The sequence below is a fragment of the Salarias fasciatus genome, chromosome 3 (genome assembly GCF_902148845.1).
Source record: "Salarias fasciatus chromosome 3, fSalaFa1.1, whole genome shotgun sequence".
NCBI lineage: Eukaryota > Metazoa > Chordata > Actinopteri > Blenniiformes > Blenniidae > Salarias > Salarias fasciatus.
In genome coordinates this window covers 27,618,888-27,630,537 of record NC_043747.1, presented here as the reverse complement: position 1 = coordinate 27,630,537, position 11,650 = coordinate 27,618,888, and the positions used below count along the sequence as shown (strand labels likewise).

General features: G+C 42.1%; 1 pseudogene; it reads left to right on the top strand.

The window, feature by feature from the left end:
- Positions 1-6,355: 6,355 nt before the first annotated feature.
- LOC115382727 (uncharacterized) overlaps positions 6,356-11,650 on the top strand; it is a 191,368-nt pseudogene continuing 186,073 nt past the window's right edge.

The following is an 11,650-nucleotide window of genomic DNA, read 5'->3' as shown; positions in this document are numbered from 1 at the left end:
GGTGACGTTGTTTCTTCTAAAACTGAAGATCCACTTTTTAAGTTTCATTTCAATAAAAGCCTGAAACCAACCGCAGCGTCTCAGCGTCTCATTTTTGTTTTTATCATCATCACCATCGGCACGTGCAGTCTTATGATCAGCATTGCGGTTTCTGCATCGGTGTGACTGTTCATAAAGTGAAACTCACACAAGCAGAAACAGCTTCAGTTTTCTGAAGCACTTTTTAAGACGTGGTCGACTGCTAACGTGACGCCATGGTGAACATGCAGCAGAAACCAGAACCGGAGCTGCACAAATAGCTCAGAGAAACTGTTGAGGGGCTCAAGAAAAGAAAGTGTGACCATGATGAAGAACAGTGAGAATAATGGGCTGAAAGCTGAGGAGCAAATTCACAGAAGCTTCAGTAACAGAAGCTGCCGGACCTGGACCATCAGCGCTGCTCATTATATCTGTTCTGCTCTTACTGATACCACTTTGCCAATGACATGCAGTCAGAGGAGGCAGGGGAGGGCCTCCTCTGACTGCCAGGTCTGTCTGGGCCTCAGTTGAAGACAGTGCTCTCTCTTTATGTCGCTATTAAATTTTCTAATACAAATATTATATGAACTCAATTTTCATAGTTTAGCTGATTTCTATAATGAGCCGCGTTTATGTCAGCAACTTTATTGCTGTAATGTGTTTCTTGTGCCACACAATCAGTGGCGTAGATGCATAAGGGAGGACAACAATTGTCCAGCCTCATGTTAGGGGGCGCTAATGATGCCAGGGAGTGGCAGCGGAATAAGACATTTACCGGTAGCGTGTCAAGTCATCTATTTTTTTTTTCTTCTTGCCTTGTTGTCCTTTCAGAAAGGAGAATTATATTCAGAAGCTAAAACTATTCTCAACATTGGATTTCCGCTCAAAGGAGGAAATAATAGCTAAAGGCAGACCGACGCCAGAGCGATATGGGTTGCTTCAGAGCACGGATTGGAAAACCTGCTCCTTTGAAATGGACTGGTACTCAAGAAAATCCTGGCTGTGTGGATGTCCACTGAGAAAGCTCCTTTTCCGCTCTTCCTGTCTGCTTTTCTCACCCAGTTCATTTATAAGTAAAGATAAGACCGTAATGATATTTTTAAAAATTAAATGCGCTTTTTCGTGTGCTGGAACCAAAGCACTGATTAAGTGTAGGATAGGAAAAAGCTAAAACATGAGGAACAGTTTTAAATGTGTTTATTTTTGTGTGTTCTCCTTGTGAATATGCTGTTCTGGAGGCTCATATCACATTTGTAAATCTGACTGAAGACGTCAGTGCCTTCCCAGCCATGAACCTCACCGCACATCACTGGACTATACTCACGTTCATCCGTTCAACTGATGAACCGTTTTCACATTTCAAACATTTGTTTTTGTGTTTCCGTTTCAGAAGAAAGTTTCACCTTCACTCAGCAACATTTTGAAAATGATGTCCGTTTCTATGGAAACGGCAGAAACACTGAAAATGATGCAGTGGTTTGATTACATTTAAATCACATTTATTTGAAGGAACTTACTTGCAGTGACATCTCATAATCTCTGGGAATGATCTAACATGAGGGTTGTCATTGTGTGTTTTGTTTTGGTCTGGTGTCATTCTTTTGTCATATTCAAGGGTCATGGGGAGTGATGGTCAAACATGTTTGATCTTCTTGGAGAATTTTTCCAGTCTTCAAGTAGGTCCCATCGACAGCTCCATTAGTTGTCATGACGTCGCAGAGTCTAATTTGTTTCGTGACTGTGGAGACGTCACAGACTTGTCACAGAGACGAGACCCATGGTGACTGATTAGTAATGGTGTGGAGATGTCGCATAGATTCTGGAGACGACGAGGGGACATCAGCGTGACTTCAGGGACTGTTGTTTTGGTGACATCTCCAACGCGTCGCCCTGATCAGACCTCAAGCCATTGTTTGGTTACCAACTCACCGTGACTGATCAGTCACAGTGATATTTCCACCAGTGAGATCAGCCATCTGCTCTCACACTGCTGTCTCCCACTTTATTATTCCCTCACCACCACTCTGTTCTCTTCAAAAACAAGTTCAGTCAAAGTTTAATTTAGTCTTGGTGTCAGTACAATATGGACTGGGACCGGGACCAGGACCAGGACCAGAAGAAGGACTGAGGGCAGAATTTTCCCCATTTCCATTGAGTCGGCTTATTTTCAGTGTCTCGGAGCACCATTGTCATATAAACGGAAAGCCAAAGCACAACCAAATCATGGCCCAACAAGCGAGCCGACTGAAACATTTTCAGTGTTTCATATCAGTTTGGAGGTATGAAAGATGAACAGAGACATAATTGTGCTCGACATATCAGACAATAAAGTGTCTCAGAAGCTACAACTTGAAAAAAACCTCACACTCGAGAAAGCCATACAAATGGCAAGACAAAGTGAACAAATAAAGCAGCAAAACACCAGTATGCGAGCAGATTGTTCTTTATTCAGTGAAACGAGGCAGACAACAGTCCTACATGAAAGAGAGTACACACAGCCAGCGAGGGAGAGCAGAGGATCGCGAGACTTCTCCAAGCTGCACCCGCTGCAAAAGACAACATGGGAAAGCTCAGCCCTGTCCAGCAAGAAATTTAAAGTGCAGGAAATGCAACAAAATCGCACATTTTGAGGTAGCTTGCTTTACAAAAATTCTGAAAGAAATCACTGTTGTTCCCGGACAAGAAGACACAGATCCATTTTTCCTAGGAGCTGTGAATGAGGACTATGTCACTGAGCAACATGGTACAGACGAGGAATGGTTGGTGAACTTACCTGTAAATAGCAGCAGAGTCGAGTTCAAAATTGATACCGGAGCTGAAATCACTGTCATGGCACAGAGCAAAGTAAACAAGCTACAACGCTGCCACCGTCTGGTGTCACAGAGAAAGTCACCACACATCACATGCCCAGGAGGAAAGGTACAGTGCACAGGAAAATTCCTTGCCACAAGTTACTTTGAAGGAAAATGGACAGATTTTGGATAACTGTTATTACTGGCCCTTATGCACACAATCTGCTTGGAGGAAGCATAGCCAAAAGAATGGGTCTAGTCTAATGGGTTGATGCCATTAACGCAGGACAGTTACAGGATGTTTTTAGGAACATTGGCCTTCTCAAATGTGATCCTGTGAAGATCGAGCTGCAAGCCAATGTTGAACCCTACTTAGTAACAACTCCAAGAAGGGTTCCCTTTCCCCTGTTGCCAAAAGTAGAAGTCGAACTGAAGCATGCTTGCAATGGGAAGAGGTCACAGAGCCCACCGATTGGTGCGCCCCAATGGTACCAGTCAAAAAAAAACCAAAACAAAACAGAGATAGAGTCAGAGTATGCATTGACCTGAAGCGCTTAAACAATGCAGTCAAATGTGAAAGGTACATGCTGCCAATGTCAGAGGACATAGCCTCAAAGCTGGCTGGAGCTAAAGTGTTCTCAACACTGGATGCATCATGTGGATTATGGCAGATTCCTTTGGAGGACAGCAGCAGAAAACTAACTACTTTTATCACACCCATGGGCAGATTCTGCTTCAAGCACTTATCTTTTGGGATTATGACAGCCCCTGAAATCTTCCAGAGACAAATGTCAGAGCTACTGAAGGGTCATGACAGAGTGGTTGTTGTGATGGATGATGTTCTTGTCTTTGGGAAAGCAAAGGAAGACCATGATAAATGTCTGAGCAAAGTTTTGAGAACCATTAAAGGAAGTGGACTGAAACTGAACAAACAGAAGTGTCATTTCACACTGAAATACAGTACTTTGGCCACGTAATCAGTGCTGAGGGCATTAAACCAGACCCAGGCAAAGTCAAGGCCATTATTAAAATGCCAAGCCCAACAACTGTGGAAGAGCTTCGCCAGGTCTTGGGCCTCTTCAACTACTGGGGATGGTTTCTCCCAGATTTTTTTTCCAAGTTGCATGTGATCACTGAGCTGCTCAGGAAAGAGAGCAAGTGGACTTTGGACCATGCACAGGAACAAGCGTTCAGGGAGGTAAAGGCAATGCTTGTATCAGCACCAGCACTTGTGTACTATTATCCAAACAGAGAGACGATCATCAGTGCAGACGCCAGCAGCTATGGCTTGGGTGCCACACTTCTACAGGAACTTGATGGCAAGTCAAAACCAGTAGCTTTCTGTTCTCGCACTTTAACTGACTCAGAGAAAAGATACTCACAAATTGAAAAAGACTGTTTAGCCGGTGTTTGGGCCTGTGAGAGATTTGCACGGTATGTACAAGGCATGGACAGTTTCCGATTGCAAACAGGTCACAAATCACCGGTCCATTTAATAAACACTTATGACTTGGACAAAGCCCCTCCCAGATGTCAAAGATTTTTAATGTGTCTTTTCAGGTTTCAGATTGTTGCAGAGCACATCCCACGAAAAGAACTGGCCGTAGCAGCTCTCTCCAGAAGCCCACTGAATTGACATAAATTTACATAAAGATTATAAAAAATTGATAAAATGTCACTTTGTGTAACAGTTTGAAGACAGCATGGACGTCTGCGGCTGCATTATGAAGTGGGGCTGCTGTTTATGATTTCCATACAGGAGGAAATACACATGCTTGTTGGTTTGTTCATCATGGAAAACATACAAAGTCCTGCCGCAGCAACATGTCAAACATAAGTATTCTAAACGACACACACTAGTGCGCCCACACAGTGACACACAACGATATTCAGGCTGTAACCCCAGCTTGGAAGACTTCAGAGGAGGAAGATCACAGAAAAGAAGATTTAGAAGGGTGAGTCTTGAATTGTAAGTGACGTGATTATTGAAAAGCCGCATTATTGTTTCTGAAGAATCTGTACCCATCAGCAGAACAAGGGTTTGAATCCCGACCCACAATCTGTCTGTCTGTCCATTTCTCTCCTTCTGTCCCTGAACCTCAATAGGAACAGCAGATAGTCTCCTCCTCTGAGTCTGGCTCTATAGAAAGTCTCAATCTCTGTGTCTGGTTCTACTCTACGGTGTTATTTTTCTGAACAACTGGTGCACCTTCTGGGGAAAGCCTGGGCTCATCCACAGGGATGGCATCCACCCAACTTTGGATGGTGCAGCCCTCTTAGCACACAATATGGCTGATTGGCTTAGTACCCTAAATTGACAATCCAGCTATGAGCCCCGGGCGCAGAGTAGTCATGTAGAATGCTCCTCTGTTGATCTTGTTGATCCTGTCACTAATCCTGCTCCCGGATTTTTACAAGTCAAGCATGGAGGTTTACCTAGGCCAGTGGTTCTCAAACTGTGGGGCGCGCCCCCCTCGGGGGGTGCAGTGTGATGCCCTCGGGGGCGCGTGTGACCGTGAGGAACATGCTTTTTTTTTTTGTACCGCCGGACTAAAATAAAGTGTAATTGCACATCCACTCCAGTAGCTGGCAGTTGCGCTCTCATTGTCAGAGTGTGCGCAGTTCTACGGTGTAGGTTTTTTTTTTTTGCAACGAGCTGCGATGGGAAGCGCAGTAAACAAACCCGGAGACAACATGAAGACATTTTTAACAGGGATGAAAAGAAAGGTGGAGAGAGACGAATATAGTGATTCAAAAGAGAATTCTGGCTGAGTGTAGAGAGGCAGGATCCACTCTAAGAGCAGAGGTCTGTGGGCATTATGCTTCCTTTTGCAACATCTTACCTTTGTGAAGCCAAACCTCGCTTTGAGAAGCTGTGCACTGCAGAACGTGCTCATTATAGCCATTAATCCTGGCTTCTTCATTTGGATAAAAAAAAAAGGAAAAAAATCTGCACAAATTGTTTTATTCGGTTTTTTTTTTTTGTTTTTTTTTTTGTAGGTTAAAGTGTTTTATATATTGTGCTCCTGAGTTAATGTCGCTGAAGTGAATTTGAATTTGTTATTATTTATTGATTTTGTTTAATTTTATTTTCCAGCAGCAAATGGTGCAACAAGTCTGTCAACAATGTTTACAGTTTAAACAAGGATATTATTATTTTTTGAATTTCAGGCAAATTGATGCACTTAAATCTTTCCTTTTCAAGACTAATAAACAATGTTAATAAAGTTACTCTTGTAAGTTGAACATATATCTCTTTCTTTTTTGTTGTCTTTAATGTTAACAAGGATGTTATGCAGAGGTGAACCTATAACAATTTTATAGACAAATGCTATTATTTATAGTTGCGGCGGACGGGGGGGGGGGGCGCAAATTGTTTTCTTCTTGCTGGGGGGGCGTAACAGAAAAACATTGAGAACCACTGACCTAGGCAAACACAGACTGTGTCTGTCCATAGTGCTCAAAGCATTAAAAAAAAGTCAATGGGTAAAAAGCTTAACACCTGTACGAGACAGAATAACTTTTCCAGTAGGAAATACATAAAATGTGGTCTACTAAACATTAGAGCAATCTCCACTAAATCTCTGTTAGTTAATTACCTTATCCGTGACAATAACACTGATCTCCTTGCTCTAACAGAAACTTGGCTTCAGCAAGATGACTATTAGGCCGTAAGGTGAACCCTGTTATCGTTTCAGCTCGCTCCGACGTCGGCGAACTACACACTCTTTAGCTCACAACAAATAAATACTTCTGATAAGCTTAGAGCAAAAAGTTCGTCGCAAAAAATCCTGCCGATTATTTATTACAAGGCATTTTATACGGAACTAGGTTCTTCAGCGCGTAATAACATTTTGTTCCGCGAGCAGTGGTGCGACTCGTCACGTGATCGTGCTAGACCAATCGTGTAGCTGGATTATGTCAACATTCCGGAAACATGGCAGCGCCCATAGTTTCATTCAGCGTTACCGATATAGAAGAATTCTCCCAAAAAGTGTTCTGACGTGGGTCAAATGGATACTTAACGGTGTTTTGTAGCTACCTAACCGCCTCTAAGAAGAACAATCTCTGTCATCTCAGGCCGGAGAGGAAGGCTCGTGTTTTCAAATCCTTTGCACTTTACTTTCTAATCTATTGCTTCTAATTATTTTTACTTATTTTTATCCTGGAATGCATTTTAAGTGTGAATGTGAGCACAGACTGCCTTTTAAATTTCCCCTTGGGATCATTAAACTATTTATCTATCTAACTATCTATCAATTAGGCAAGTAATGTGAAATTTTACTATTCATGTCGTTTTGATCAATAAAAGACAATAGGTATGACAGTGACCATTCATTTATGCAGTCGTTCATTTATAATTGATAACTGAAAACAACAGAGTCCTGCAGAGACACATGAACATCTGCCTGTCTCACAGGCACTCTCTTTGCAACTGCAGTGTATCACATGCAAAACACTGTGAGGTGCTGGATTCATTGTTATCCATGTGACTCGTAGGTCTCCATCTTCCAGATGCCAACCGTATCCAGCAGGTGATGGTGCACCTATGTTTTGATTCACACAAGACCTCATGATTGCAGCCTGATAATTTGCCCTTTTGCAGTACTGATGGAGGGCATCACTTGTCGTCTTCCTGCCTTTGACTGTATTTTTCCTTCTTACATATAATGCACAGGGCAGGAATGATGGGCCCAGAGCTTGAGACGGGCAGGCCTGAGCTTGATCGCAGTTTCTTTGTCGGATTTGTTGGACTCTGTGTTGCTCTGCTCGATGTTGATGGGATGGCCTCACCTATTGAGGAGCTTTCCTTATCATCTCCTTTCTCTCTCTCACGGACGAGACATCTTTCCGCTTCGGCAATTGCGCTCTTGTCAATAAACCTCCGATAACATGTGGGGTGGAAGGCAGCGTCCTCGGGAATGTTTTCAAAGTCCAAATCAAGGCAGTGTTTGTAGTTTTCAGCTACATTGCGGCACTCACCCCTCAACTCCAGCCACTGTCGTGGGCTGTTCCTATACGTATTCCACCGTGAGACTGTGAAATCCTGCCTTTTCTCATGTTTCACTGAAGTAATGTGCATATAGCACCGTTTATGCGACAAAGATTTCAGCTTTTTCTCACTTTCTGGCGAGTTTTCCTCTTCTTCCGTACTAGTTGATACAACCATGCTCGCGGCCATATTGGCTTTGTGTTTATCGAATCCAGCTACGCGATTGGTCTAGCACGATCACGTGACGAGTCGCACCACCGCTCGCGGAGCAAAATGTTATTACGCGCTGAAGAACATAGTGCCGGTTAAAATGCCTCGTAATAAATAATCGACAGGAATTTCTGCGACAAACTTTTTGCTGTAAGCTAATCAGAAGTATTTTTTTTTTATAAGCTAAAGATTGTGTAGTTCGCCGATGTCGGAGCAGAATTCAATTTCTGAAGGACTTTTCGTGGTTCACCTTGCAGCCTATAAGTGAGGCTCAATGAATGTACCCCTCCAACCTATGTTAATTTCCAAACAGCTAGATCAACAGGTCGAGGTGGAGGTGTGGCAGTGATAACGCACTCCAGTCTTCTTCTTAAACCCAAAACTAATGTTAAATTCTACTCTTTTGAAAGCTTAATACTAACGCTTACTTGTCCAAATTGGAAGAATCAAAAAGCTGTGCTATTAGTTATTGTGTATCGACCTCCTGGTCCTTACTCTGACTTTTTAACTGAGTTCTCAGAGTTTTTAAGCAATATAGTATTGGCTCATAACAAGATTCTTATAATAGGTGAATTTAACATCTATGTGGATGATTCTGGTGACAGTTTGAGTAATGTGTTTATTGCAGTATTAGATAGCATCGGTTTCACTCAGAATGTTGATGAATCCACTCATAGTCACAAGCACACCCTGGATCTGGTCTTAACATATGGGATAGAAGTCAGTGACCTAAATGTTCTCCCTCAGAACCCCATACACTGTCCATTTTTTCATTACTTTTCAGGTTTCGATTGAAGACTACTGTGCTCAAAAAGATACAATTCAGCTGATACGGACATTATCTGAAAAATCTGTGGCTCGGTACTAAGAATTGATCCAGCCTGCATTTGCTGCATTATCTTGTGAACTCACAGAAATGAGCTTATTGACCAGTGGTGATAATAGTGATCAGTTCGTTGACAGTGCTATGCACTCACTAAAATCTGCCCTTGACGTAGTGGCTCCATTGCAGCTGAAAACCAATTGACCCAGGCGTGTTGCTCCATGGTTTAATTCTGAAACCCGTGTTCTCAAACAAAAAACTCGGCAATTCGAAAGACTGTGGCATAAATCTAAATCGGAACAATCTCTGAAGGCTTGGAAATGTAGCTTGTTAAGCAATAAACTCTTTTTAAAGCCAAGACATTATATTACTTTTGTTTAATAGAAATAAACAAAAATAACCCTAAAATAAAATTATAACCATCAGAGGTAAAATCAGTGAAGCGCTTTCGTCAGCTCAAGCTCAGGGAATCCAGCCACTGAAATACTAGATAGTTTCTCATCAGTAGATGGGGCTGAGATTACTTCGATTGTAACGTCTTCTAAATCTTCGACCTGTCTCCTAGATCCAATTCCAACTAAGCTTTTCAAAGATATTCTTCCAGTTATCTTAAATATGATCATAACTATAATAAATACGTCTCTAGAAAATGGCTATGTGCCACAGTCATTTAAATTCGCAGTAATCAAACCACTGCTGAAAAAACCTAATCTTGATCCTGATATTCTAGCTAACTACAGACCGATATCAAATCTGCTGTTTATTTCAAAAGTTCTGGAAAAAGTCGTGGTTAAACAGCTTTGCTGCCACCTACAGGACAATTGTTTATTTGAGAAATTTCAGTCAGGATATAGAGCTTACCACAGCACTGAGACTGCGTTAGTTAAAGTCACTAATGACTTTCTATTGGCGGCTGACGCAGGTCTCGTCTCAATCCTGGTTCTCCTAGACCTCAGTGCGGCTTTTGATACAATTGACCACAATTTTCTCCTGCAAAGGTTAGAATGTGAGGTCGGCATCAGAGGAAAAGCCCTCTGCTGGTTCAAATCCTATTTATCTAATAGGTACCAATTTGTTCACGTTAACCAACAGTCCTCACCATGCTCCCAGGTCAGTTATGGGGTTCCTCAAGGGTCCGTGCTCGGGCCAATTTTATTTCTGTTGTATATGCTTCCTTTAGGGAACATAATTAGAAGTCACGATATCAATTTTCATTGCTATGCAGATGACACACAATTGTATTTATCTATGAAATCTGGTCAAACTACCGTATTGGCCCGAATATAAGACAATGTTTTTTTCCAGAAATTCTATCCTGAAAAGTGGGGTCGTGTTATAATCACGGACTTACGGTAGATGGTCAATATGCATCCGTGCCGCTAGATGGAGCCAACGTATCACTGACCAGAGAGCGAGTGGAGCGATGAAATGAGAACAAATGATGTGATGAAAAATGGCGGATCATCTGGAACAAAGGGGCAGAACGCTGGACAACTGAGCAAACAACAGAGGAGAAGTTATGATACCAACTTTAAACTGATGATCAACGCAGCAGAGTCATCAAACTACTGCCAAGCCGCCAGGAGATCTGGTGTAGCAGAGCCTCGTTCTTATTGGAGAGCACAGAAAAAACGCCTCCAGATGCTAACGCTATGAGAAAAGCTTTCCGTGGTCCCGAGAGCGACGCTTCAGAGAGACTGATAGGAGGGTGAGTGAATACGTCACTGAAAAACGGAAAGACGGAATGTCCACCACCAGAGCCTGATTCAGCTGAAGGCACTGGACAGTTATTTACATCATTTATGCAGTTTGGACCCTTGAGGCTTCTTGTTTGTTGCTTATTGTTTCTTATTTTGAGAAAGAGAATATATTTTTTATTCAATACTGTAGTAATTTTGTTTTTATTTTATATCTCGTGAAATTTTATCTCAGTTGTGAGTTTTTGAGTTCATAATAATTGTATAATACAAAGTTGTTTTATGAGTGACTTTATTGTCTTCAGCATTTTTTTTTTTCCACAAAATGATCTTTGAAAAATAGGGGTCGTGTTATAATCGGAGTCGTCTTATATTCGGGCCAATACGGTAATCAAATAGACAGACTCAGTGACTGTATTAGAGAAATTAAAACCTGGATGACTACAAACTATCTCCATCTTAATCCTGGCAAAACAGAGGTCATTATACTAGGCCCCCATAAACTGAGAGAGTGTCTATCTGAACAGATTATCACCTTAGATAACGTCAATGTATCCTCCTCTACTGTCAGGAACCTCGGGGTCTTATTTGACCAGGATATCTCCTTTAATGCACATATCAACCTGGCTTGTAAAACAGTATATTTCCACTTGCGCAACATAGCTAAAATAAGAAACATTCTACCAAAAAGCGATGCAGAAAAACTCATCCATGCATTTGTTTCTACTAGACTGGACTACTGCAACTCCCTTCTTGCAGCCTGCCCAAAAAGTGCATTAAAAAACTTTCAGTTGGTTCAAAATGCGGCGGCCAGATTATCAACCGGAACTAGAGGAGGCGAACACATTACTCCCGTTCTAAAATCTCTTCACTGGCTTCCTGTCGAGTTTAGAGTTAGATTTAAAATCTTTCTCCTCACTTACAAAATCCTAAATGGGATGGCTCTGACCTATCTCCAAGATGCTTTAGCCCCTTATCAACCGATCAGAGCACTTCGCTCTCAAAATGCAGGGTTACTGGTGATTCCTCGGGTCTCTAAATGGACATGAGGTGGAAGAGCCTTTAGCTATCAGGCACCATTTTTATGGAGCCAGCTTCCAAGTGGTCTCAAAGAGGC